The 27,695-nt window shown below is 42.5% G+C and overlaps 1 protein-coding gene and 1 long non-coding RNA gene across 2 annotated transcripts in view; one reads left to right on the top strand and one right to left on the bottom strand.

Annotated features, from left to right (window-relative positions):
- RBM19 (RNA binding motif protein 19) overlaps positions 1–27,695 on the top strand; it is a 368,604-nt gene that overhangs the window by 100,637 nt on the left and 240,272 nt on the right. The gene's annotated exons all lie outside the window — the stretch shown is intronic.
- On the bottom strand, positions 197–9,659 carry LOC126931548 (uncharacterized). The gene is made up of 3 exons (XR_007717884.1): positions 9,369–9,659; positions 4,506–4,659; positions 197–1,861 (listed from the first exon to the last, which is right to left on the bottom strand). It is a non-coding gene; the product is annotated as an uncharacterized LOC126931548 (long non-coding RNA).

Raw genomic sequence — 27,695 nt, 5'->3', positions numbered from 1 at the left:
GTTTCCACAAATCCTTATGTTGTTTAGCTCCTACAGTGGGCCATATCATTAGGTTGAGGTGCCACTATGCTGCCATGGTTATCACTTCTACCAGCTGACCATTTTGTTCAGATCAGCTGAACATAGTGTAGCCGTGGCATGCAGACTGAGATGTGCAATTCAAGCTAAACATCCCCTTAAGGGACCAATCAATAATGATTCCATAGGAGTTGTTGTGCAGCACCTCTGCCTGTTCTGCAATGCAATCTTCCTAAATGAGTATGTTCATTTTTTCTAACTGGGTCCGATCCTGTCTACAAATAGGTTTTTGAGGGTAGTATGCCTCAATTATAGGAGCAGATTTATTATGGTAAATACTGAGATCAGAAAGCATGTGTAACTGTCATAGAGTGATTAAATCCAGGCATTATTACCAGCCAAGATTGACAAATATATCCAATACGTATAATTGTTCTGTGTCAGCTCTCATTGAAGAAATATTCACGGCAGTGGTGATAACTACTATCATAGCTATCATTAAATTATTTATTGTGACTGGTGGTCCTGCTTTCCTCAGGTTTTCTTCCACCATCTGTGACAGCTTCTTGTTCTGTTCCCAGGTGGGTGGTTGTGTTTGGGTGTTGCTCGTGACAGTTGGGGTCCTCTTCAGCATCCATCTCAACATGGCTGCAACCAGGGGGTCCTTGGGATCCTCTAGAAATCTCTTCCTCGGCATCTGGCTCATGATAAGGTTTCAGGTGTCTTGATGGTATCCAAATCAGCTGTTGATTTTGGCCTGGAGAAACACAAGCATAACCTCTACCCCAAGTTATTTTACCTATTTCCCAACTTTTTGTTGTTGGATCTCTCTACCAAATCAGTTGTTCTACTTCTGTCTTTGCAACTGGTTTCTGTAGATGCTGTTCAACTGCTGGTAACATCTGCCTTTGGGCAGGCTCAAAAAATTTAAATAATGCTAGATTCAGTTGCATCTATGGGGTTCCATATTCTATTTCCCCCCTTTCTGCTTTTGCAACTGCTGTTTTAGGGAAAGTTTCATTCTTTCCACTATGGCTTTTCCTTGAGAATTATATTGGGATACCAGTAATGTGTTAAACATTCCACATAGAGAGAAATGTAGCTAGAGCTTGGCTAGTATAGCCTGGGGCGTTATCTGTGTTAATAGAAGCTGGAATGCCCATCACCACAAAACACTGCAAAAGATGACATGTAACACAGGCAGAAGGCTCTCCTGTTTGGCACGTAGCCCCAAGTGAGAAAAGGTGTCCACACATGTACACAAGCTAGTCTCCCAAACGAGGATGTCTCCTTGGCAAATGTGACATTTGCCAAGGAGAGTTAGGTTCCAATCCTCAAGGATTAATGCCGGTAAAAGATGAATGTACCACTTGGCAAGTTGGGCATCGCTGGATAAGTTTTAGCTTCTTTCCAGGTAATGCTGTATCTACGTTTGAGACCAGAGGCATTAACATGGGTTAAATTGTGAAAGTGTCTAGCATTAGATATTGCATTAGCAACTAGGTGATCAGCCATTTGATTCCCTTCAGTTAAAGATCCTGGAAGGGGGGTGTATGAGCCCTAATGTGAGTGATGGGAAAAGGATGCATTTTACTCCTAACTGCTGTTTGCAGTTGGGTAAATAATGTCATCAGTTTTCTATCTGTATGAAATCGTAATCGAGCATTTTCGATTAACTGGAATGAACCACATATGAAGAATCAGAAATCACATTAATAGGCTATCAAAAGCATTCAATACCTCAGTTACTGCTACAAGCTCTGCTTTTTGAGCTGAAGTATAGGACGTCTGGAAAACTTTACCTTTTGATCCAGAATAAGATGATTTACCATTATAGACCCATCTGTACAACAATGAAAATGCTTAGCAGGCTGCAGGTTGTTTACCACAGGAATTGTAAATGCAAACCATTTACAGTCTTGCTCAGCTACAGGGATAGTAAAGAAACAGTCTTTTAAATCTCACTATTAAAGGCCATTTTTGGGGGAGGGGGGAATTATAGCAGGAGAAGGCAATCCTGGCTGTAATGCTCCCATAGGTTGTATAACTGAATTGATGGCTCTTAAGTCAGTTAACATTCTCCATTTACCTGATTTTTTTTCTTGCAAAAACGAATTCCACAGGGAAAATGTTGGAGCTATGTGCCCATTTTCTAATTGTTCAGTAACTAATTTCTCTAAAGCCTCCAGTTTCTCTTAGCTGCCATTGTTCTATCCAAATTGGCTTATTTGTTAACCATTTTAAACGTATAGGTTCTGGAGGCTTAACAATGGCCACCATTAAAAATTATTTCCTAATCTTTAGCAAGAACTTTGTTTTTCTGCTTGAAGCAGTTCTTGCAAACGTTGCAAATTTTTTTCTAGTCCCATACCAGGGACATACCCCATTTCATGCATTGTATGTTGACTTTGAGGGCTATATAATTGTTCAAGAATTAGAACTTGTGCTCCCCATTGTTGTAATAAATCTCTTCCCCATAAATTTATAGGTACAGAAGTTATAATTGGTTGACTAGTTCCAGGTTGTCCATTGGGCCCTTCACAATGCAAAATATAACTACTTTGATATACTTCAGGGGCTTTACTAACTCCAGCTATGTTACATTGAGCAGGCTGAATTGGCCATGCGGATGGCCAGTGCTGTAAAAGAAATGATTGAAATGTCCGCTCCTGTATCTACCAAACCTTTTAAATTTCTTTCCCTGAATAGTTATTTCACAGGTAGGATGTTTATCAGTAATTTGATTTACCCAATAAGCTGCTTTGCCTTGCTTCTTTGTGCTTCCAAATCCTCCTGTTTTAATTTCACATTTTCCCATTCCCACATACGGCACAACGAGGAGCTATGCTATGCACTCTCCTGGCTCTGCTTTCCAAGGAACAGAAGTAGACACAACAATTTGAATTTCTCCATTGTAATCTGAATCAATGACTCCTGTATGTATTTGTACCCCTTTTAAACTTCAACTAGACTTTCCTAAAAGTAATCCTATTGTCCCTGCTGGCAAGGGTCCACAGACTCCTGTTGGGACCTTTTGCGGGGGTTCCCCAGGCAGAAGGCTCACAGTTTTTGTGCAGCATAAATCTGCAGCACTACTGGCTGTGGCAGGGGAAGACATTGTACAGGGGTGAGGGAATGGCCTGAGCTGGAAATGCCCCAGTTAAAACAGGGCCCGGGACGGGACCCTCATAGTGTTGCCCGAAATCAGGTTCCCTTCTTTATCAAACTTAGAGTGACACTGATTAGCCCATGTTTTCCTTTTTCACATTTTGGACATATTTTAGGACCAGCAGTTTTCTTTTCTGGCAGCCTGACTCGCTAATTTTTTTCTACATTCTTTTTTAGTATGACCATGCTTCCCACAGTTAAAACAAGCTCCAGGAAATGGTGTATTTCCTTTATCCACTCTCAGTTCTGCCAATGCCTGTGCTAGCAGAGTAGCTTTATGCAGATTACCTCTGATACCATCACAGGCCTTGATATAATCAACTAAATGTGCTTTCCCTCTAACAGGTCGCAGAGCAGCCTGGCAATCGGGATTAGCATTGTCAAAAGCTAATAACTGCAACACTATAGTCTGTGCAGCTGAATCTGCAATGATCTTTTTAAGAGACTCCTGTAACTGAGCTATAAAATCAACGTATGATTCTCTTGGTCCCTGTTGTATAGCAGTAAAGGAAGGATATTGTTCTCCACCTGAAGTGATTTTTTTTTCCCCAAGTTCTAATGCACACTCCTCTAAGCAGTTCTATGGCATCGTCCTGCATGACCAGTTGTGCATCTAAACCAGCCCAGCCGCCAACCCCCAAAAGTTGGTCTGCAGTTATGTTAATTTGAGGTTGAGCCTGGGCGTTGCAAGCAGCCTGAATGGAAGCTTCATCTGGCCACCAAGTTTTAAGTTGTAAGAACTGAACAGGAGTCAGACAAGCTGGAGTAAGAGCATCCCAGTCAGTAGGAATCATCTGGCTGGAAACAGCAACATTCTTTAACAGTCCCATTACAAAAGCAGAACCTAGTCCATACTGACTTATAGCTTGTTTAAATTCTGAGTAATTTACAGCTACATTTGAGCCTTTTCCTTTTAATATTTCCCTGTTGGTATGGTGGGTATATTCTAACAGGGAACTTTCAAGCCTCTGTATCACCCTCTCTTCTAGCTTGCTGAATTCCTGCCTGAATAGAACTAAGAGCGGTTGCTCGAGGTGCTGCTCTAACAGTCACTGGCAACTATTTTTCACCCAGTGTCCTCCAGGAAAGAAAGATCTGGAGGGTCTTTTTATTCAAAATGAGGGGGTATAGAAGGGTAGTGATGAACTTCTCCCTCCTTTGCTGCTTTAGCTGGCAAATAAACATGCTCTGTAACCTCTTCTGTTACTTCACTATACTCTCCTTCCTCCTCATCAGTGTGAAAAAGTTCCAAGGTGGAAAGAACCATACCCCACACTTGTCCCATTGTTACCCTGATGCTTCTGAGCTCCCCCTCTTACCACAGGGATTGCTTTAAGAGTACTCGGGTGTCCTCCAGCTAGTTCCAAGTTCTCCAGCCATCACTCCGGTGACTCTTAGACCTGGATTTGAGCCCCCATGATGGACGCCACTTGCCGAGACCAGTTCATGTGGGGAGACCCTAACCCAACGGTGCTAGAGGAATTAAAGACACAAGCAGAAATATAGAGGTGTGAAGTGGGAAATCAGGGGTCTCACAGCCTTCAGAGCTGAGATCCCTGAACAGAGATTTACCCACGTATTTATTAACAGCAAACCCGTCATTAGCATTGTTTCTATAGATACTAAACTAACTAAAAGTATCCCCTATGGGAAATGAAGAGATGGGCCGAATTAAAGGAATAGGTTGGGCTAGTTAACTGCAGCAGGAGCATGTCCTTAAGGCACAGACCCTCATGCTATTGTTTGTGGCTTAAGAATGCCTTTTAAGCAGTTTTCTGCCCTGAGGGGGCCAGGTGTTCCTCACCCTCATTCCCATAAACCCACAACCTTCCAGCGTGGATGTTATGGCCATCATGAACATGTCACAGTGCTGTAGAGATTTTATGGCCAGTTTTGGGGCCAGTTTATGGCCAGATTTTGGGGGAGGGGGGCTGCTCCAAACACTTAGAATAATCTTTGCATAGCTCTTGTCCCCATGTAGGGCATTGTGGGAAATCTGCCATTGGTGTGCCCAGCCTGCACACATGCCATCTTATTACCCTTTGTGGGCATGCTTGTATGGGGGAAATCTACATGTGCAGAAAAGATGTATCACAGCTAAAGGGGGCTGGGGGAGGGTCTTTCCCCCTCTTTGGAACACAAATGGTGTGTCTGTGTTTTGACTGACCTGACACATGTGATCAGATGCACAATTTTCAACTTGCATCAGGTCAGCACTCAGTTGTGGATTATGTAACATCTTAGGTTGCCCAGCCTATACGTGCTTGGTCACTTTGAATTTGACATCAAATGCTCTTAGCATATATTAGAAATCTCTACCTTACTCTAGAACCAGGACCTCTTACTTAGCAGAACCTAAGCTTGTGGGCATGGGGAGCACAAATTCTGCTAGTAGGTTCCTGGAAGAGAACATAATGAGCCACCCCAACTCACACCCATAGTTCCTAGACCCCTAGGTAACACACAGGAATAGAAGGAATAGAGCTATAGACTCTAGTTGGAAACTTGACAGAATAGAAACATAGCTTTATATTAAACAGCAAGTTGCTCTGAGAAGAGCATAATGTACTATTGCAGAAAAAGTGATCGCTTCCTTGAATCGTATTTTCTATAGTTACTAGTGCTTAAGTCTCTTAATGCCGAGAGCCCATGATGTGACTAGCCTGATTTCCTGATGTTGAGGGCCAGCCTCATGAGAAGTCTGCATCTGGTTTTTGTCTTTTCCAGGCTCAAGAAGTATCTGAAAATGACCTGGCCTGCCGCCTCACCTAATCAAAGAACTGTGACAAATGTAAAAGATAGGCAGGGGGAGGTGACCATTTGATGGTTCTGGTCTGCCCTGAGATGTTTATCTGTAATAACAACACCAAAACCTCGACTACTCAAGTATATAGGATGACCCTACGACTGAACATGGGTTAAAAACACCTTCAAATGACCTCTACTTTATTTCCCAATTTGGTTGAAGTGGCATCCCTCCAAAAAGTTTTATGATTCTTCATGAGGAGCCAAGTGGTGTCAAACCTAGTTACTCTGGGATAGGTGTTAGGGATGAACTCAATGGATGGGACCTAGGGTCAAATTCCTATGCACTCAAACTTCATGTTGGCTATGTCTTTTTATGATGGGGGCTTTGGGCAACTGTTCTCAATGTGTCTGTGAGCCTGCTATTTAGTTGGATACAGAGCTCCAGAACTTTAATCCTGGTCTGGCTGTACTGACTAGCTTGCCCAACAACCTGTTTCACTTGAGTCCATGGCCTCTAGAATTTTCTAAAACTCCAATTAGTTGAGGTAGATATAAAATGAACAATCAGTCTTTACAGTAAGACTGCTGGCTCCTCATTCCCCTGTTAATCAAGGTACTGGTATCTCTGAAGGCCATATTGTAACCTACTGAATTGAACATGACCACCAAAAAGCAAAACCTAAGGATATTTAAAGCTGGAACCATCTTTACATTTTCAAACGAATACATGCAGAAATACTATGACCATCTGAAAAATGACCCTCTGAGTTCAGATGACAGGTTGTGAGCTTGGTCATTCTAATTTTCTAAAGTTAGAATGACTCCAAGAAGACAGTTTAAATGTTTTGTTTCTGCTTTTGCACTTCAAGGGAGTGCTTTTCTCATACTTCAAGGCCCAGCTGGGCTTATTCTTATGCCAAAAATAGATTGCAAAGCAGGGCTTTATTAGTGAGTCTTACTTTCACCAGCTGCAAGAAGGGGCCAAGGTTTTTCCTTGGTGTATCTGATCTAAAGATCAGATTAACCTCTTGTAACTAGGAACTTCACCCGCAACAATGTTAGTTACTAAAATATGATCTTAGACCCTGTTTGAGTATTCTATGCCATTGACTTTATTTCAGAATTATAAGCCTAAAGGAAAAACACTTCATAACTTAAGGAGAAAATGACAACTGTCCTGCTAACCACTGCTTTTAAATCACTTGCTTTCACTTTTGTGTGCAGTTTTGAACCACAGATAAGAATTTCTCAGGCATAAACCGTTCTAAGCCAGGGGATTTGGGAGTCTCGGGTTCTGAGGTGGGCATCACTAGGACCTTATTGGTCTGGGTTCATTCTCCAAAAACCTGGAGAGACAGGTATATAACAATTTAGAGGGACACTGGTAACAAGAGTCTGCTAGGTTGTACAGGTCTCAGATTCGTTGGCCTATCACTGCCTGGGAGTCTGCTTGCATGAAAAGAACAAAGACCATCAGATTGATCAGACTGTGAGCCTATAGACCTAAAATGTATCCAACAGCTGAGATCTAATCAAGGAGTTAAGTTTATCCTTTATACCTGAGAGTCTAAGAGCCATTTAATAAATACCTACCAAAAACCTGCCCATCTTTATCCTACCATTCTTTAAGCAAGTACATAACAGTAATACTGCAGTGATAGTGACCACTGGTCAGACTAGAAAGTCTTAACGACCAACAGCTACCCCCAAGAGGGATTTTTCAAAACACTTGAGAAAAGTATAGGCTTCTCCTGGCCAAAATGGAATTACAGGGTTAGATTTATCTTCCTGCCTGAAACAACTAAAAACAGATAAAACATGAAGAGTCTGAAAACTGTTCTATCAAGAGCACAAGACTGATGCCTAAGAGGGGAAATAAACAAGGTGACCCTGTAACTTGCCCAGTTTACTGGCTGGAGAGTATCTAGAATGCAGCCCAGGCACAGGCAACACAGCCCAGCAATCTCCCTGAGTTGAATTCTGGCTGGCCCAGGTAGCTAGAATTAGCAGGGCAGAATGCTGGAGGAGACAGCCACACACAGAACACCCCAGACAACCACGGAGGGTCCTCCTTGAATCTTCAGCTGAATGTTGAGCTCCAGATGCATGTGAAGAAACTACCTTAGGCCAGGGAAGAGCTACCCAAAGGGACTTTAAAGGAAATGATCCTTGGAACTCACATAGCACTTGAAATTTTATTCTTAGCATCCAGAATAGAAACCTAACTCATGGGACACAGGACAAAGTACTCAAAGGTGTTGCCTCAGTAATGGAATAAGTCCTGGACTAGAGGCTATCCTAATCCTGATAAAACCTAAAAGCAAGGCTCAAAAGGATCTAGCTGACCAAGTAACTATCTTAGAATAAGGTATAAGAATAATTCCAGAAATACAAAAATATCCAAAGTCACAATTTCGGGTATCCAATCAAATGTCCAGGCATATGAAGAATCAAGAAAATACAACTCCTGACTGGGTGTGTTGGCTCATGCCTATAATCCCAACACTTTGGAGGATGAGGCAGATGAATTGCTTGAGGCTGGGAGTTTGAGACCAGCCCGAGCCAACATATTGAGACCTCATTTCTCCAAAACTTTTAGAACTTAGCTGAGCCTGGTGGTATGTGCCTATAGCCCAGCTACTCGGTCCAAGGCAGGAGGGTTGCTTGAGCCCAAGAATTTAGGGCCACAGAGAGCTATGATTGTACCACTGGCACCCCAGCCTGGATGACAGAATGAAACCTCATCTCTAAATTTTATAAAAGTACAACGCATCAATAAAAAACAGGTCTAGAAATTATAACTAGAACAGGGACACTCAAACAGATACCTACATCCCATATGTTCGAGAAAGAAAACTAAACATGTTAAATGGAAGCATGAAAGATTTGAAAGACAAGACTAGTGGCTTAAGCAAAGCTAGAAGGTATAGCTTACTCATACCCAGGCTCTATGATATGCCCTGCTCCTAGGCTACAAACCTGTGTGGCATATTACTGAATACCATAGGCAACTGTAACACAACAGTATTTTCATCTTAAAGTATAGTAAAAATAGGGTGTAAAGAATAAAGTATACTTGTACAGGGCACTTACCATGAATGGTGCCTGCAGGACTGGAAGCTGCTGTGAGTCAGTGAATGTAAAGACCTAGGATGATAGTGTACACTACTGTAGACTTCATAAACATCATATACTTAAGCAACACTAGCTTCATAAAACTTTAGTACCAAATTATCTTTAACTTAAACTCTTTAACTATAACTGAAATTTTGGTAATACTTAGCTCAAAACACTGTAGAAACATATAGAATGTCTTTATCCTTATTCTATAAGCTTGTTTCTATTTACTCTTTAGACCTTTAAGCTAAGATGTAAGCACACAAAGTAGCCTTGGCCTACATAGGGTCGGGATCACCAATAGCACTGTTCCTTACCTCTACACCTGGTCCCACTAGATCTTCAGAGGCAGTAACATGGATGGGGTTGTCATCTCCTATGATTACAATGCATCCTTCTGGAATGCCTCCCAAAGGACCTGCCTGTGACTGTCTTACTTAACTTGATATGTAGAAAGAAAGAAATAGTAGATAAACCAGTAAGCAGTCACTGAAGTATCATGTATTGTACATAACTGTATGCTATACTTTCATATGACTGGCAGTATATTAGGTTTCTTTTCATCAGCATTGTTGCAAACAGGAGTAATGCATTGCACTACAACATTATGACAGCTATGGCACCACTAGGCAACAGGAATTTTCAGCTCCACTAATCTTATGGGAACACCATCTTATACACTGTGGCACGTGGCTGTAATTGGAGTCCCCAAAGGGTGGGGGAGGGACAAAAACATGGCCAAAATGTTCCAAATTTCATAAACCATAGACCCACAGATCCCAGGAGCTCAGTGAACTTCAAGAAACATGAATTGTTGCTTGTTTTTAAGCAATCTTACTTAAAATGTTGTCCACTGTCTTCTGGCTTGAATTGCTTCTAAAGAAATGTTTCTCATTCTTCTATACATTACCCTTTTAAAATTCCCTTAACCAAGGTATACTATAAGGTACTGAGAAAATCTGACAACATACTTATTCCTAGTAAATCTTACACAAAAGCAAAAGAATTCTTTCAGCTTCTGTTTTTCCCTCTTTTATCATTGGCAGACTTCTATGATGGTATAAGAAATGCTAAAGAAATTCAGGTAGGAGGGGGGAAAATGCCAAGTAAATCCCCAGAAATAGTAAATATGTAGGTCAAAACTTAACTTACTTTAAAGATAACTCAGTTTAAAGAAACAACATATCACAGGGTTTATAACATGTAGAAGTAAATTGACTATAGCACAAAGTCTGGGAGAAGAGAGAAGTATAGCTTCTTGTATGTGAAGTGGCATATTCAAGGTGGACTGGGAGTTTAAGCATATACTGTAAGCCCTAAAGCAACCAAAACAGTTATAGCTAAAAAGTAGACAAAGGAGATAGAAGAATAAAAGCAGGCAGAAAAAACAAAAACAAATTACACAAAAATAGATGGTATACTTAAATCCAAACATGAGATAAATATGACCCAAATAGCACTACTAAAGTGCATGGATTTTCAAAGTTCATAAAAATAAGTTTCTTGGAGGCAGCCAATGGTTGGGTCTTCGTCCAAAGACACAAAAGGTCAATGATGGGAAGATACACCACGCTAACATAGGTCAGAAGAAAGCTGGAGTGGTTATGTCAATATCAAAACGTCTTGGAGCAAGGAGTGTTACCAGGCATGAGGCCACTCCATAATGACAGTAAGAATTAGACTAGATATCTATCTAAATGTACAACTCTTAGTAACAATGACTTAGAATTCTAACTCTCCAATTTGGAGTTGATATACTCAATTCCCTTTCACTACTGCTTACAAGCTGTAGCTGCAGAACTTTTTCCAGTGTGTCAGAGCTGAGGTTAGAGCAGCTAACAGAACTAGGTAGTGTAACAAAAATGCTATATTAAATTGAATAAGCTAGGCTTTGGTTAAGCACCTTGCCTTTTAAACACAAAAGAGCAAACTGAACACTTGGCCTATTAGTAACATTAAGGGAAAAAGAAAAATGTACAAATATGAGATTCTCAAGACAACACAAATGGACAGCAAACACAAGGAAATGCGTGTTCTTATATAAAACATTGGATACATTTGCCACACTGGTTTAAAAAAATGCAGGCAGCCAGGCACGGTGGCTCACACCTTTAATCTCAGCACTTTGGAAGGCCAAGGGAGGCAGATCACTTGAGGTCAGGAGTTTGAGACCAGCCTGACCAACATGGAGAAACCCATCTCTACTAAAAATACAAAAAATTAGGTGGGTGTGGTGGTGCATGCCTCTAATCCCAGCTACTCGGGAGGCTGTGGCAGGAGAATTGCTCAAACCTGGGAGGCAGAGGTTGCGGTGAGCCGAGATTGCCCCATTGTACTCCAGCCTGGGCAACAAGAGCAAAACTCTGCCTCGAAAAAAAATCCAGGCTGTCAAGAATGGGGAGAGGCATCACCTACCAAGAAATATGAAGAACTGTTTATCCTTAAACAGGGATAGCAAATCTTTAGGAATAGATACCAGGGTCTTTCATCCTTCCTGGTTACACATTATATATACTTACCAAAACGTATGTAGTTCTTTAGAAATTGAGATTGTGCTGTTTCCAGGCCAAAATTAGGAACCCACTGTGTTGGGATCTCCAAACTCTACCCAGTGTCAATGATTCACAAGTAGGACTCACAGTACAGCCATGGCTGCACTGATGGCTATTACTTACACAATGAAAGATCCGAAGCACAATCAGCTAAGAGAAAAGGCACTGGGGCAAGGTCTGGAAGAAAATACAAGCTTGATTGCCCTCTCACAGTGTGGTCACCCAGCACAGGCTTAATTCCCCAGCTATGAGTACAACTCATGATGTGTCATCTTCTGCCAGGGAAGCCTGTTAGAAACTCAGCACCTAAGGTTTTAATTGAGGTCTAGCCACAATAGGCATCCTCTGTTTTAGTACCTATTCAAATTCCAAATGCCAAGAAAAGGTGTTCATATTGTTTGCACAAGTGACTTGGGCACAATGAGTCATTCTCAACAGGGAGTGGTGGGAACGCGCACACAACCCAAGTTCAAGTGAGTGTCCTGCTATAGTAACTCTTCTATGCACCTGCCTTCCCAGATTGGGCCATTTCCCTTTCTCTGCATCCTTGGAGTCCTTTTGCTGAGAATCTGTTCATTGAAACTTGTCTTTTGGATGTTTTGATGATCCGTTGTGAATTCTGGGTTCTACAAATAGAAATCTCACAGGAGCCCATTATAGAAGTCTCCAGGATCAGGATTATGATTCACTTTGTAGTGTAAGTTGTCAAGGAGGCACCTACTTGGGATAGTGTTCATCTTAGTTCTCAAGTCATGCTGGAAGAATGGGCAGCATGGCTCTGCCACACAACCTCTCAGTAGCGTCAAATTTCCTAGCAGAAATACACTTCTAGCAAAGCTGTATGCTTGTAGCAGAGCCTGAATGAATTGTAAGAATTGGTAGAGCTAGTCAATGAGCGTGATCCCAGGCTGGAATCGGTTTTTGAGGAATTTGGCATGTTGGTTCCATGCATGGTAAATGGTCAAGAGGTACTTTGTAGATCCTATTGGGAAAAGGCTGAATAACAAATCTCAGAATTGAGAGGACTGTCAGCTTGTGAAGATGTGACTATGGTAGGAGAGATCCACATTTGAGCTTTCATGTGAATATTGCCTCTGTTTCTGTTCTGAAGCTGGTACTATAAGCATGCAGAGTAACTCTTGGTGCTGTCCTGTGGACCTAGTTGTCCTAGAGAAGATCCTGTTCAGACAAATAACGCAGGCAAACACTTGGCTACTGAGGTCTTTCCACAAAGAAGGGAATCACACTGAACTTCTTCCCTGAGATGTGCCCTTCAAGCCAGTGGCCCAGAGAGAAGTTCTAAGGGATGACAGGCACAGTCCTCAGACTCTGAAACATAGCTGGAGACTGACTTGTTCAAATCCAGAATCCTTGGCTATGAGGATCCCTGTAAGGACAGATGTGCCACCATACTTGTTAGATTCTTATTCTTCATTCATAGGAACTCATACCTCTAGGCATGTTCAGCGCTGAAGCCAGTTCTAAGTTCTAGTTTCCAAAGAACAAGTTTATGGTCTCTAAACCCTCCTCTGTCAATGTCTCAATCTGCCGGCTTTGCTGTTACCTGTGTCCCTTTGATGTGGACCTATGCATCTTAGGATTTCCAGGCTGGGCCTGGACTCTTTCCTCACCTGTGTTATGCATGAAACAGAAGCCAATAAAGCCCACTGAGTCCCCAGAGGAAAAGCATGGTGCAGGACTGCAGTCAATGACCATTTCACCAAGTTTTTATTTACCAGAGGCTGACTAAAGATGCCAAGGGAACTGAGTTCTCATTTCCCAGCTTGGTATCCTTTTTGTGGGGAGCTAGCTCTGACACTACTCAGCAATGTCCTCCCCCTCAGGGAGCAGCATGAAATCCTAGAGAGTCTGTGCCAAGCTTCTGCTGGCCAGCCTTTGACAAGTCTGACTCTTCTCATTGCTGAACATCCAAATAGCAAGCAACAAAATGATCTTCACTCCCATAGAGAGCACAGCTCTCCAATAGTCCTATGAGTGTACCCTCAGACCAAGAGGTTTCTTGGGCTGGAATAATCTTCTGACCTATACTTAAGATCAAAATGAAGATGGTTATATGTTCCATTATGGCTGCTGCAAATGTCAAATGTGTTTAAATGTACATGCATCTCTTCGAATTTATCCTTGAAAGTGGGATATGGACTCCCGCTATCCAAAGTTTTAGATGGGGAAAATGTAATCCCAGCCAACCTAAAAACCCCAGTCAATTTCCCCCATATGTCACTAAAACCCTCTTAAAACCCATGACAATCTAAGGAACTCCAAATAAGCATTTTTTTCCTAAATAATATTTAATGAACTAATTAGGTCTGATTGGATCTAATTCGTGAATACTGTCACCATGTACCAAAGCTCTTATATCCTGGTCGAGTTGGAAGAGGGAAGCTCGAGTCCCAGTTACTTCATGCAATGGTGTTCTGTGTATCAAGAAGTCTACTGGCCTGTAAGCTGACCTTCTCATAGTCAACTCGCCTTCTGTCCATACACCATTTGCGGGGAATCCCCCATACAAATACCACTATCAGGATCCTAACTGGAGATAGAATCCATCTGATTACCCATATGCATGGGCAGGGTTGAGGGAATTAAGAAGTTGGCATGTCCCTGTGTCTCAGGGCTTCATGACCACCCCAACCCTCCCAGAGCTGAGAGGACAGAGAAGTAACCTGTGCTCCTGGGCCTGACTGAGCTGTTATCTTGGAAGCCAAAGTCATAAAAGGAAGTAGTCCCTGGCTGGAGATAAGGCAACTGACTAACCTCCCCCAACTTGTCTTTCCATCACCTGCTGGTGCCTCTCATTGACTATATCTACTCATTCTCTTGCCCTGTCTTCCAGGTGAAGACAAACAGGTGATCCTCTCTGAGCACAGGACAGAGTGAAAAATGATAGACTAGATCTCTGGAGGCAAACCAAATAATCAGCACACCCAGTCAGAGATCCTGCTGTGAGCCTATTTTTGGCCTATGTTCAACTATAAGGAGGAGGACTGACTCTTTCTAGTATCAGAAATGTATGTGATCCTCCCTACCATTGGGACCCGTTGCACTAGGTTGGCCCCTGCATACTTAGAGCCTCTGTTTTTACTGTGGTCTTCCTGCCTGACTTATTCATAAGGAGATTCCCTCCACACTGCCTGATACAGTTGTCCTATCCAATCTCGCCACCATTGCTGCCATCGTTGGTACACTCCTGCTGGGGCCTCTTCCTGCTTAAGTTCTTTTCTGTTCTGCCTCTGTGACTGCCATCGACTCTATACCTCCTGTCCCCACTGCTACATTACAGCCCATTGCTGACAAGAGATAAAAAATTAAGTGATATTCTCAATGCAATGAGAATATTCCTGGTTTTTCTCAGTTCTCACTGGAACGTAGTTCTCCGACTATTCTCTGTACAATGAAAGTTGCATGCGAGAAGGCGAAACTATGGCTTAATAGGCTGAAGGTGCAGGGATCTGAACTCAATTCTGGGACGGCTACTTCATTAACAGAAATTAGCATCTTGGAAGTACCTCCTATCCCTAGGGCTTGTTCTTCATGGGTACGGAAGATGCTTGGGAGTTCTCTCTACATTCCTTGGGTTCTTTGCCATTTTCACAGCCACTGGCTCCCAAGACAAGACTTGTAGAGAACAGATGTAGCTGTTAAGCTCCGTTTAACTTTAAAATGGGCCTAGCACTTGTTTTAAAAGAGGTAGAGATGGGATTTGAACCTAGATTTATTTAGGTCCATAGTTAAGAGCAAACTGTCGGGCATCAATAGCATATATGATGGAAATGAAACATGGAAATGAGGACAGGATTACCCTTCATTCTAGTTAGCAATCATCATCTACTAATCCAAAGGACCTTGGGTTGCAGCCAATTCTGGCTCCATGTGCTGGGATCATCCCCTATCAGGTAGTTTAAAACCTCATAAAAGAATAGACGTACTAGGTGAGATTGCTCTGCATGTAGGAGGAAAGCTTGTGGGACACGCTTCTGGAAAGCAGATCTTAAGCTAATCAACATAGGGCAACTTGCGTAATTATGGCTATACTTGAGGGTTCACTTTGAAATTCATCATGTTCTACACTAATCTATACTTTTCTCTATGTGTATGATTTACTGTAAAGCTAAAGATCCTATAATTTTTCCTAGTGGGAACTCTGCTCAATCCTCTCATGATACTGCTAAAATAAAATGCAGAGCTTGTCAGCTGAGTAGCATAGGGGATAAGACCTCACATACTACCTCCATTTCATGCTACTAACAATTTGGAATTGATTTTTCCTCTTCCCAGGTCAGCTAACTTGGGAAAAGGGTGATGTAAGAAGTAATGTGTCCACCCTAAACAGCTTGACTCTGATCTCTTCCTTCCACCCGGCAAATCCCTCAGCTTAAGGCTCTTCCCTGAGGATGACCATGGCACTTCCAGCTGCAGGCCTGGGGTGGCTGCTCATCTCTTGAACCACTTTCCTCCCAGGTAGGTACCAGGTATCTAGCTCAGGTCTCAAGACACTGCCTCTGTCGGTAAGGCCATAAGTCAGAGGGGTCCCATGATGGGGTCAGGCCTGGTCAGCCTGTTGATGGAATTAGAGTAATACCTGGGAGAATGGGGTGTTTGTATTAGTTTTGGCTCTGGAGCTGAAGGAAGAATGCTAGCATTTAGCATCTTGATATATTCGGCGCCAGCACATCCTGGGACAGCAATTACATTTAAGGATTCCTCAGGAGGGCCTGGGGTTGAGCTCCCTGGGAAGGTGTGGCTACCTGAGCAGGTTTGTCCTACCTGATGTGGGAGGTTAGGGCGGGGGGGTGGGGCATGGGGCATGAAATCAACGGGATGGAGGGAGGCTTGGCACAAGGCTACAACTGGTGTTGCATCTGAAACCTTTTATACACACTTGTGCATACTCAGATCCCTTGTGTACTGCACCCCACCACCCTGATTTCTCCCTGGGAAGTACATTGATTTGTGCTAGCAACTGCTTACTGGAGGACCCAGCTTAGAGTGGACACTTTCTCCAGATGTTGGGTGAAGCCCATGTAGGATTAAAGGAGAGGAAGCAGACAAGGAGAGCCTCAGGTCATTATGCAGATATAAGGTCTGAAGCCCCAATGATGTGCTCCAAAGACTGCTCAAAGCTGTGCTGCATTGGGCAGAAATGGCCAGGCACTACTACCTCTACCATGCTCAGTCATCAGCTGGATTTGCCTGGGGACACCACAGTGGCAAGTGCTGCGATGGATCCCAAAGGCACTGCAGCTATCTGCCATCCTACAGCTGAATGCCAAGGCTTGCCTTGAAAAGCAATTCAAGCAGCCCATCTCTAGGGCTGTCACATATGGAGCTCTTTAACCCATCCTTCCCCCTCTGAATGCTGGGAGAAGCTAAATGCTGGCAGTCTTCCTCCAGCTTCAGATTCTAATTAAGTTCACTGGAGAATCTGGGCAATGCCTCCAGATAACATTCCTACTTCCAGCCTGGACAATGTCACACAGTAGTAGCCCTCCTACAAATCTGTGGTGCTAATAGCAGTCATAATGTTATAAACAAAATTTTGGTGCCACAAAATAAATATCACTCAAATATTAAATTTTCTTTTTAATCCTCAGCAAGGCAATTTACTTCTAGAGAAGGGTGTGCCCTCACAGATGGAGCAGTGGTGAGCCCACACTTGGACAAGGCGGGGGAAGGGGTTCTTATCCCTGACACGCATAGCCCCTGCTGCTGTGTCATTCCCCTATTGGCTAGGGTTAGACCGCACAGGCTAAACTAATTCTGATGGGTTAATTTAAAGAGTGACAGGGTGAGTGGTTTAGTGGGAAAAAATGGTTATGGCAGAGAAGGAAATCGGAATGAGCCAGGGTGGAGAGACCGGGGCCGTCTCCAACCCAAAAGGTTGCTTTACAATGAAGTTAAGTTTAAAAGTAAAATGCAAAGAATTGAACATACTGACATTCTTTGAAGAGAAATTTAGAACTCATATCTAACAGCCCCTCCTCTTGCATTTCCTTACAGCTCTTTCTCTCCAAACTTCTTTAACATGTCTTGGCTTAGTTGTTCTGCTTGATTTTCCAAAAGTTTCTCTGGATAAGGTGGAAGATAGTTAAGGGAGGTTTTAGTAAGTGCCGTTTCTATGAGCCTCTGCACTAACCCACTGATACATGGTATGACACAACACCCAACAAGAATAAGTATATCTATTACGACTGCGAGGGAGGTAAAAATTGAGGGTATTATTCCTTTCCATTTACCAAACCGCTTTTCTAGCAATCCTGGAGATGTGTCATTTACCCCTGAGTTGCTGGCTAAACTCATTGGATAGAGCAGTCAGACCTTGCAATGCCTTTGTTATACTTCCATTAGGGGTGGTGGTGTTTGGGATGAAGGTGCAACATTGAGTTTTAATCATGATGCAAACTCCTCCTCTTTCTGATAACAGCATATCTAAGCTTATCCTATTTTCCCAAGAAATCTGGCTAATAGCCCCTAATTGCTCAGCTATTCCTTTAACAGCAACTCTAGTGTAGTTAATTGTTGTTGGTTGTAATAGATGTAGTTTATCCAATCTAAATTTTTGTTACCCACCAAAATATTGACTCAAATCCTGCAGTTATTTGATTTCCCACCTATGAGTGAGAACATGCGGTGTTTGGTTTTCTGTTCTTGAGATAGTTTGCTGAGAATGATGGTTTCCAGCTTCATCCATGTACCTACAAAAGACACAAACTCATCCTTTTTTATGGCTGCATAGTATTCCATGGTGTATATGTGCCACATTTTCTTAATCCAGTCTGTCACTGATGGACATTTGGGTTGATTCCAAGTCTTTGCTATTGTGAATAGTGCTGCAATAAACATACGGGCAGGTGCATGTGTCTTTATAGCAGCATGATTTATAATCCTTTGGGTATATCCCCAGTAATGTGATGGCTGGGTCAAATGGCATTTCTAGTTCTAGATCCTTGAATTGCCACACTGTTTTCCACAATGGTTGAACTAGTTTACAGTCCCACCAACAGTGTAAAAGTGTTCCTATTTCTCCACATCCTCTCCAGCACCTGTTGTTTCCTGATTTTTTAATGATTGCCATTCTAACTGATGAGATGGTATCTCATTGTGGTTTTGATTTGCATTTCTCTGATGGCGAGTGATGATGAGCATTTTTTCATGTGTCTGTTGGCTGTATGAATGTCTTTTGAGAAGTCTGTTCATATCCTTTGCCCACTTTTTGATGGGGTTGTTTTTTTTCTTGTAAATTTGAGTTCTTTGTAGGTTCTGGATATTAGCTCCTTGTCAGATGAGTAGATTGCAAAAATTTTCTCCCATTCTGTAGGTTGCCTGTTCACTCTGATGGTAGTTTCTTTTGCTGTAAAGAAGCTCTTTAGTTTAATGAGATCCCATTTGTCAATTTTGGCTTTTGTTGCTGTTGCTTTTGGTGTTTTAGACGTGAAGTCCTCGCCCATGCCTGTGTCCTGAATGGTATTACCTAGGTTTTCTTCTAGGGTTTTTATGGTTTTAGGTCTAACATTTAAGTCTTTAATCCATCTTGAATTTTCGTATAAGGAGTAAGGAAAGGATCCAGTTTCAGCTTTCTACTTATGGCTAGCCAATTTTCCCAGCACCATTTATTAAATAGGGAATCCTTTCCCCATTTCCTGTTTTTGTCAGGTTTGTCAAAGATCAGATGGCTGTAGATGTGTGGTATTATTTCTGAGGGCTCTGTTTTGTTCCATTGGTCTATATCTCTGTTTTGATACCAGTACCATGCTGTTTTTGATTACTGTAATCTTGTAGTATAGTCTGAAGTCAGGTAGCATGATGCCTCCAGCTTTGTTCTTTTGGCTTAGGAATGTCTTGGCAATGTGGGGTCTTTTTTGGTTCCATATGAACCTTAAAGCAGTTTTTTCCAATTCTGTGAAGAAAGTCATTGGTAATTTAATGGGGATGGCATTGAATCTATAAATTACCTTGGGCAGTGTGGCCATTTTCACAATACTGATTCTTCCCATCCATGAGCATGGTATGTTCTTCCATTTGTATCATCTTTTATTTCACTGAGCAGTGGTTTGTAGTTCTCCTTGAAGAGGTCCTTTACATCCCTTGTAAGTTGGATTCCCAGGTATTTTATTCTCTTTGAAGCTATTGTGAATGGAAGTTCATTCATGATTTGGCTCTGTTTGTCTGTTACTGGTGTATAAGAATGCTTGTGATTTTGCACACTGATTTTGTATCCCGAGACTTTGCTGAAGTTGCTTAACAGCTTAAGGAGATTTTGGGCTGAGATGATGGGGTTTTCTAAATATACAATCATGTCATCTGCAAACAGGGACAATTTGACTTCTTTTCCTAACTGAAGACCCTTTCTTTCTCTTGCCTGACTGCCCTAGCCAGAACTTCCAACACTGTATTGAATAGGAGTGAGAGAGGGCATCCCTGTCTTGTGCCAGTTTTCAAAGGGAATGCTTCCAGTTTTTGCCCATTCAGTGTGATATTGGCTGTGGGTTTGTCATAAATAGCTCTTATTATTTTGAGATGTTCCATCAATACCGAATTTATTGAGTGTTTTTAGCATGAAGGGCTGTTGAATTTTGTCAAAGGCCTTTTCTGCATCTATTGAGATAATCATGTGGTTTTTGTCTTTGGTTCTGTTTATATGCTGGATTATATTGATTTGCATATGTTGAACCAGCCTTGCATCCCAGGGATGAAGCCCACTTGATCATGGTGGATAAGCTTTTTGATGTGCTGCTGGATTTGGTTTCCCAGTATTTTACTGAGGATTTTTACATCGATGTTCATTAGGTATATTGGTCTAAAATTCTCTTTGTTGTCTCTGCCAGGTTTTGGTATCAGGATGATGTTGGCCTCATAAAAAGAGTTAGGGAGGATTCCCTCTTTTTCTATTGATTGGAAAAGTTTCAGAAGGAATGGTACCAACTCCTCCTTTTCCCTCTGGTAGAATTCGGCTGTGAATCCGTCTGGTCCTGGACTTTTTTGGCTGCTATTGCCTCAATTTCAGAGCCTGCTATTGGTCTATTCAGGGATTCAACTTCTTCCTGGTTTAGTCTTGGGACAGTGTAAGTGTCCAGGAAATTATCCATTTTCTCTACGTTTTCTAGTTTATTTGTGTAGAGGTGTTTATAGTATTCTCTGATGGTAGTTTGTATTTCTGTGGGGTCGGTGGTGATATCCCCTTTTTTATTGCGTCTATTTGATTCTTCTCTTTTCTTCTTAGTCTTGCTACTGGTCTATCAATTTTGTTGATCTTTTCAAAAAAACAGCTCCTGGATTCATTTTTTTTTTTTTTTTTTTTTTTGGAGGGGGTTTTGTGTGTCTCCTTCAGTTCTGCTCTGATCTTAGTTATTTCTTGCCTTCTGCTAGCTTTTGAATGTGTTTGCTGTTGCTTCTCTAGTTCTTTTAATTGTGATGTTAGGGTGTCAATTTTAGATCTTTCCTGCTTTCTCTTGTGGGCATTTAGTGCTATAAATTTCCCTCTACACACTGCTTTAAATGTGTCCCAGAGATTCTGGTATGTTATATCTTTGTTCTCATTGGTTTCAAAGAACATCTTTATTTCTGCCTTCATTTCCTTATGTACCCAGTAGTCATTCAGGAGCAGGTTGTGCAGTTTTCATGTAGTTGAGCGGTTTTGATTGAGTTTCTTAGTCCTGAGTTCTAGTTTGATTGAACTGTGGTCTGAGAGACAGTTTGTTATAATTTCTGTTCTTGTACATTTGCTGAGGAGTGCTTTACTTCCAACTATGTGGTCAATTTTGGAATAAGTGTGATGTGGTGCTAAGAATGTATATTCTGTTGATTTGGGGTGGAGAGTTCTGTAGATGTCTATTAGGTCCACTTGGCACAGAGTTGAGTTCAATTCCTGAATATCCTTGTTAACTTTCTGTCTCGTTGATCTGTCTAATGTTGACAGTGGGGTGTTAAAGTCTCCCATTATTATTGTGTGGAAGTCTAAGTCTCTTTGTAGGTCTCTAAGGACTTGCTTTATGAATCTGGGTGCTCCTGTATTGGGTGCATATATATTTAGGATAGTTAGCTCTTCCTGATTAATTGATCCCTTTACCATGATGTAATGGCCTTCTTTGTCTCTTTTGATCTTTGATGGTTTAAAGTCTGTTTTATCAGAGACTAGGATTGCAACCCCTGGTTTTTTTTGTTTTGTTTTCCCTTTGCTTGGTAGATCTTCCTCCATCCCTATATTTTGAGCCTATGTGTGTCTCTGCATGTGAGATGGGTCTCCTGAATACAGCAAACTGATGGGTCTTGACTCTATCCAATTTGCCAGTCTGTGTCTTTTAATTGGACCATTTAGTCCATTTACATTTAAGGTTAATATTGTTGTGTGTGAACTTGATCCTGTCATTATGATATTAGCTGGTTATTTTGCTTGTTAGTTGATGCATTTCTTCCTAGCATCAATGGACTTTACATTTTGACACGTTTTTGCAATGGCTGGTACCTATTGTTCCTTTCCATGTTTAGTGCTTCCTTCAGGATCTCTTGTAGGGCAGGCCTGGTGGTGACAAAATCTCTAAGCATTTGCTTGTCTGTAAAGGATTTTATTTCTCCACTTATGAAGCTTAGTTTGGCTGGATATGAAATTCTGGGTTAAATTCTTTAAGAATGTTGAATATTGGCCCCCACTCTCTTCTGGCTTGTAGAGTTTCTGCTGAGAGATCTGCTGTTAGTCTGATGGGCTTCCCTTTGTGGGTAACCCGACCTTTCTCTCTGGCTGCCCTTAACATTTTTTCCTTCGTTTCAACTTTGGTGAATCTGACAATTATGTGTCTTAGAGTTGCTCTTCTCAAGGAGTATCTTTGTGGCGTTCCCTTTATTTCCTGAATTTGAATGTTGGCCTGCCTTACTAGGTTGGGGAAGTTCTCCTGGATGATATCCTGCAGAGTGTTTTCCACCTTGGTTCCATTTTCCCTGTCACTTTCAGGCACATCAATCAGATGTAGATTTGGTCTTTTCACATAATCCCATGTTTCCTGAAGGCTTTGTTCTTTTCTTTTTACTCTTTTATCTCTACATTTCTCTTCTTGCTTCATTTCATTCATTTAATCTTCAATCACTGAGAATCTTTCTTCCAGTTGATCGAGTCAGTTACTGAAGCTTGTGTATTTGTCATGTAGTTCTCATGTCATGGTTTTCATCTCTATCAGTTCTTTTAAGGTCTTCTCTGCATTGATTATTCTAGTTATCCATTCTTCCATTCTTTTTTCAAGGCTTTTAGTTTCTTTGGGCTGGTTATGTAGTTCCTCCTTTAATTCTGTTTGATGGACTGAAGCCTTCTCTTAACTCGTCAAAGTCATTCTCCATCCAGCTTTGTTCCATTGCTGGTGATGAGCTGCGTTCTTTTGGAGGGGGAGATGCACTCTGATTTTTTGAATTTCCAGCTTTTCTGCACTGCTTTTTCCCCATCTTTGTGGTTTTATCTGCCTTTGGTCTTTGATGATGGTGATGTACTGATGGTGTTTTGGTGTGGGTGTCCTTTCTGTTTGTTAGTTTTCCTTCTAACAGTCAGGACCCTCAGCTGCAGGTCTGTTGGAGTTTGCTTGAGGTCCACTCCCGACCCTGTTTGCCTGGGTATCTGCAGCGGAGGCTGCAGAAGATAGAATATTGCTGAACAGCAAGTGTTGCTGTCTGATTCTTGCTCTGGAAGCTTCCACTCAGGGTGTACCCAGCTGTGTGAGGTGTGATGTGTCGGTCTGCACCTTATGGGGTGGGGGATGTCTCCCAGTTAGGCTACTCAGGGGTCAGGGACCCACTTGAGCAGGCAGTCTGTCCATTCTCAGATCTCAATCTCCGTGCTGGGAGAACCACTGCTCTCCAAAGCTGTCAGACACAGACTTTTACATCTGCAGAGGTTTCTGCTGCTTTTGTTTAGCCATGACCTGTGCCCAGAGGTGGAGTCTACAGAGGCAGGCAGGCCTCCTTGAGCTGCCATGGGCTCCACCCAATTCGAGCTTTCTGGCGACTTTGTTTATTTACTTAAGCCTCAGCAATGGTGGGTGCCCCTCCCCCAGCCTCACTGCCACCTTGCAGTTAGATCTCCGACTGCTGTGCTAACAATGAGGAAGGCTCCATGGGCGTGGGACCCTCTGGGCCAAGTGTGGAATATAATCTCCTGATGTGCCGTTTGCTAAGACCCTTGGTAAAGCGCAGTATTAAGGTAGGAGTTACACGATTTTCCAGGTCTTGTGTGTCTCAATTTCCCTTGGCTAGGAAAAGGAATTCCCTTCCCCATTGTGCTTCTCAGGTGAGGCAATGCCTCGCCCTGCTTCAGCTCTCATTGGGCTGCACCCGTGGACCAGCATCAACTGTCCAACATGCCCCAGTGAGATGAACCTGGTACCTCAGTTGAAAACGCAGAAATCACCCATCTTCTGTGTCACTCGTGCTGGGAGCTGGAGGCTGGAGCTGTTCCTATTCGGCCATCTTGGGTGCCACCATCTATTCAGGCCCTATTCTTTGCTTGCCTGCGCTTACTGAGTGGCCTAAATATTTAACTTTGGGCTCTACATACTGAAGCTTTCTTTTTGAACTCATAGCCCCTCAAACTGCAGATGGTTAAGAATGTGTGTAGAGAAGTAAATTACTTTCTCTGTATCTTCACTAGCTATAAGAATGTTGTTCACATACTGGAGAAGGCAGATTTGTTCTGGGATGACAACTTTTTCTAAAATACTTCTACAATTTGGCCAAAAAGATTGGGGGAGTCTGTGAACCCTTGGGGCAAGACTGTCCATCAATATTGTTGTTTCTGCCCTGAGTGGGGATCCTCCCAATCAAAAGCAAATATATCTCAGCTATCTTCAGCCAGGGGACATGTCCAAAAACATTCTTCAAATCTATTACAGTAAACCATTGATTATATGGAACCTTGCTGAGAAATGGTGTAAGGATTGGGGACAATGGGTGGGTAGTCTGGACTATTTGGTTAATAGCTCTAAGGTCCTGTACTAACCAGTATGACCTGTCTGATTTCTTGATTGGCAATATTGGGGTGTCATAAGAAGACATACAGGGCTCGAGAAGCCTGTCCTTAATAAAGTCTTCAATTATAGGTTTCAACCCTATCCTACCTTCTAGGGGAATTAGGGTATTGCTTCCTTCTTACTACTCCAGGGATTTTTAGCTTGTTGTAGATGGGAGGGACTTGAAGTTTCCCTCAGTTTCCTTCTTTGGACCAGACATTAGGATTAATATATTTTTCATCTGCAGTGGTGAGTAGGTTTAATGAGATGAGCAATCCTCTTGGGCTGACTTGTTAGACCTATCCCTAACTTTAACATTAAATCCCTCCCCAATAAATTAGTTCTTGCTTCAGGGATTAACAAGAACAGAATATGGGTCGACAGATCCTGGTATCTAACTTCTGTGCTTTCTAAAATTTTTGCTCTAAATCCTTCCTCTTTTATCCTATGAGACTAAAAGTTCCTCTGAGGAGGAGACATTAGATGGGGGGGCGGTGGGGAACAGAGGAGTGAGTGGCCCCTGAATCAGCTAAAAGAGGTGACAAGCTAATGTTTAGGTCCCACCTCCAAATTTATCAAGGGCTTCTGGTGGGACTCAAGATAAAAGAGCCATAGTCCCTGACTACCCCCCCCCCCACCACCACCCTATTTTTCCTCAAAAGTCGTGAGTGGAAGGGCTTCTTTCTCCTTTCTTAGTTCAGGACATTCTCTCTTGAACTGGCCTGTTCTTCCATATCTATAGCACCTATCTTGTCCTTCCTCCCTCTTAGTTCTGGGATTCCTTAACCCTGTTCCCCCATACTCTTTAGGGGTCCTGGTAGATGAGAACCTTGGTCCTCCAGATGGAGGCTGGGGTCCTTTAAAAGAGGGTTTGGACCCTTTATAGTTTCTGGCTCCGTGGAAACTGTCTAGAAGTACCTGGGTTTGGAGCCATTGGTTGGAAGGTGGAAAACATGTTTTGTCTTATGTTTCTTTGTTCCTTTCAACATACACTTTCTGAGCTTCCTTGAGAAGCTCTAATTGTCTATCTTTTGTAACTTATTTGAAATGTCTGGCTAACTTTTAGTGACAAATTGGAGTTCTAACATTCCTTGCCGAAGGAGATTATCCAAATTGAGGCCTGCATACTGCCTCACTTGCTCCCTCAGTCTGTCTAGGAATCTTATAGGCCCTTCATCCTTTTCCTGTTATATATCAAATGCTTTAGAAAGATTTCAAGTTTGAGGTACTGATTCCCGATATTCCTTTTATTATCTCCCTTAGGTCCTGCATATTTTCCTGTTGATCTGCGTTGTTGTTGTCCCACTACGGGTCTTGGGCAGGGAATTTCTGGTCCACAGTAGGAACATTTTCACCAGAGGGTGCTCATGTTCCCAAACTACCATAGCAGCCCTACGAATCATTCTCCTTTCTTCCCCTGAAAGAGGATGCCCAAGATGGACGTTAACTTGATCCAGGTGTATAAATTAGGTCCTAAGAATTGGTCAATTTGGTCTGCCACTCCATAAGGGTCATCTAGTAGTGGTTTAAGCTCCTTTTTAAAATTCCAGATTTCTGAACTGGTTAAGGGAGCATTTACAAACCTAACGGCCACCCCCTCCTTGTGGTACCTCTTTCAAAGGGAAGAGGGTCTGGGCTGACCCCTTAGGTATGGAGGGAAATGGGAAATTCTGAATATCTTTTTATACATTGTGCTACCTCACAGTGGAGTCCTCTTGGAGAGGGGTATTTAGGTTGGGAGGGAACAGGCTGATGGGGCAGTAATTCCCAAGAGTCAGGGTTATAAGGAGGATGTGGGATTTTGGGATGGGATCTGAGGTGGCAGTGGCTGTCTGAGGGGAAAGATTGGGGACGCTGAGTGGGGGAAGATAGTCTAGGGGATCCCATGTGCTGAAGTCTTTCAGCGTGAGAGCTGGCTCCTCTGACTTCTCACTTTGAGGTGCCAGATGGGGTTCTTCCCTATTTGTTTTTAAGGGAAAAAGGAAGGCAGGTCCTTGCCTCCAGCAAAGGGAATAGCCTAGTTCTTCTTGAGACACTGGACTTTTATCAACATATGGGATTAGAAGCTGACACATTACATCTTCAGTGAACCCAAACTTTGGCCAGAAGATTGAGGGTTTGAGGATGGGTCCCTGAGTCCAAATTAAAGCAATATTTTATCATTTGTTGCTTTTTCTGATATTAAATCCTTTCATTAGCCTTCCAGTGTTTTAACATGAGACCTAGGGGACTATCTGGGGAGATATCTTTGTTACCATCTTTATCCCTCTTGCTCCCTGTCTTGCTTGGGGTATTTCCCGTCTTGATGGTTTGGGGGTAAGCTTCAATTTCCCTTACTAGAAATTTCTCACCTTTTGGGGTGAGGCTCAATTGCCACCATTGGAAATTTCTTGCCTTTTCTACTACTGGATTTTGTAAGGTTCAATCCCCCCTAATGGGGATCTCTCACCTCTTTTTAACCTCTAAGCCACCCCAACCAAGGAATACTTCACCACCCCCCTGCTGCTTTCTTATCTTGGTCCCAACCACCAAGGAAATACCTTACCGGCTCCCGTGGTATCTTTTCCTCAGTCCATGCACAGACTTGCATGGCCGTTATGGAGGATCCTTTACCCCAGGTTGCTGGCCGGTTTCTTTCCATCTTGCAGAGAGCTCGGGTTATTCTTCGCACTGGGTGGGTCCTGATTTCTCACCCCTAGGACTGCCACAAGGGGGCAGGGCAAGCCTCATGAGACAGAACCAGAGACCGCCCCCGGAGGGGAATGGAATCCCCCATATGCCCTCAAATTGTTATAAAGTTGCATTGCTGCAAAAGAAATAGCACTGGAATATAAAATTTTCTTTTTAATCCTCAGCAAGGCAATTTACTTCTATAGAAGGGTACGATCTCACAGATGGGGCAATGGTGAGTGCACACTTGGACAAGGGAGGGAAAGGGGTTCTTATCCCTGGCACACGTGGTCCCTGCTGCTGTGTCCTTTCCCTATTGGCTAGAGTTAGACTGAATAGGCTAAACTAATTCCGATTGGCTAATTTAAAGAGTGACGGGGTGAGTGGTTTGGCGGGAAGAATGGTTATGACAGAAGGAAAT

This window comes from Macaca thibetana, chromosome 11 (assembly GCF_024542745.1).
Source record: "Macaca thibetana thibetana isolate TM-01 chromosome 11, ASM2454274v1, whole genome shotgun sequence".
Classification (NCBI taxonomy): Eukaryota; Metazoa; Chordata; class Mammalia; order Primates; family Cercopithecidae; genus Macaca; species Macaca thibetana.
Note: the sequence above shows the minus strand (reverse complement) of the source record. Positions and strands in the feature narration are given on the sequence as shown.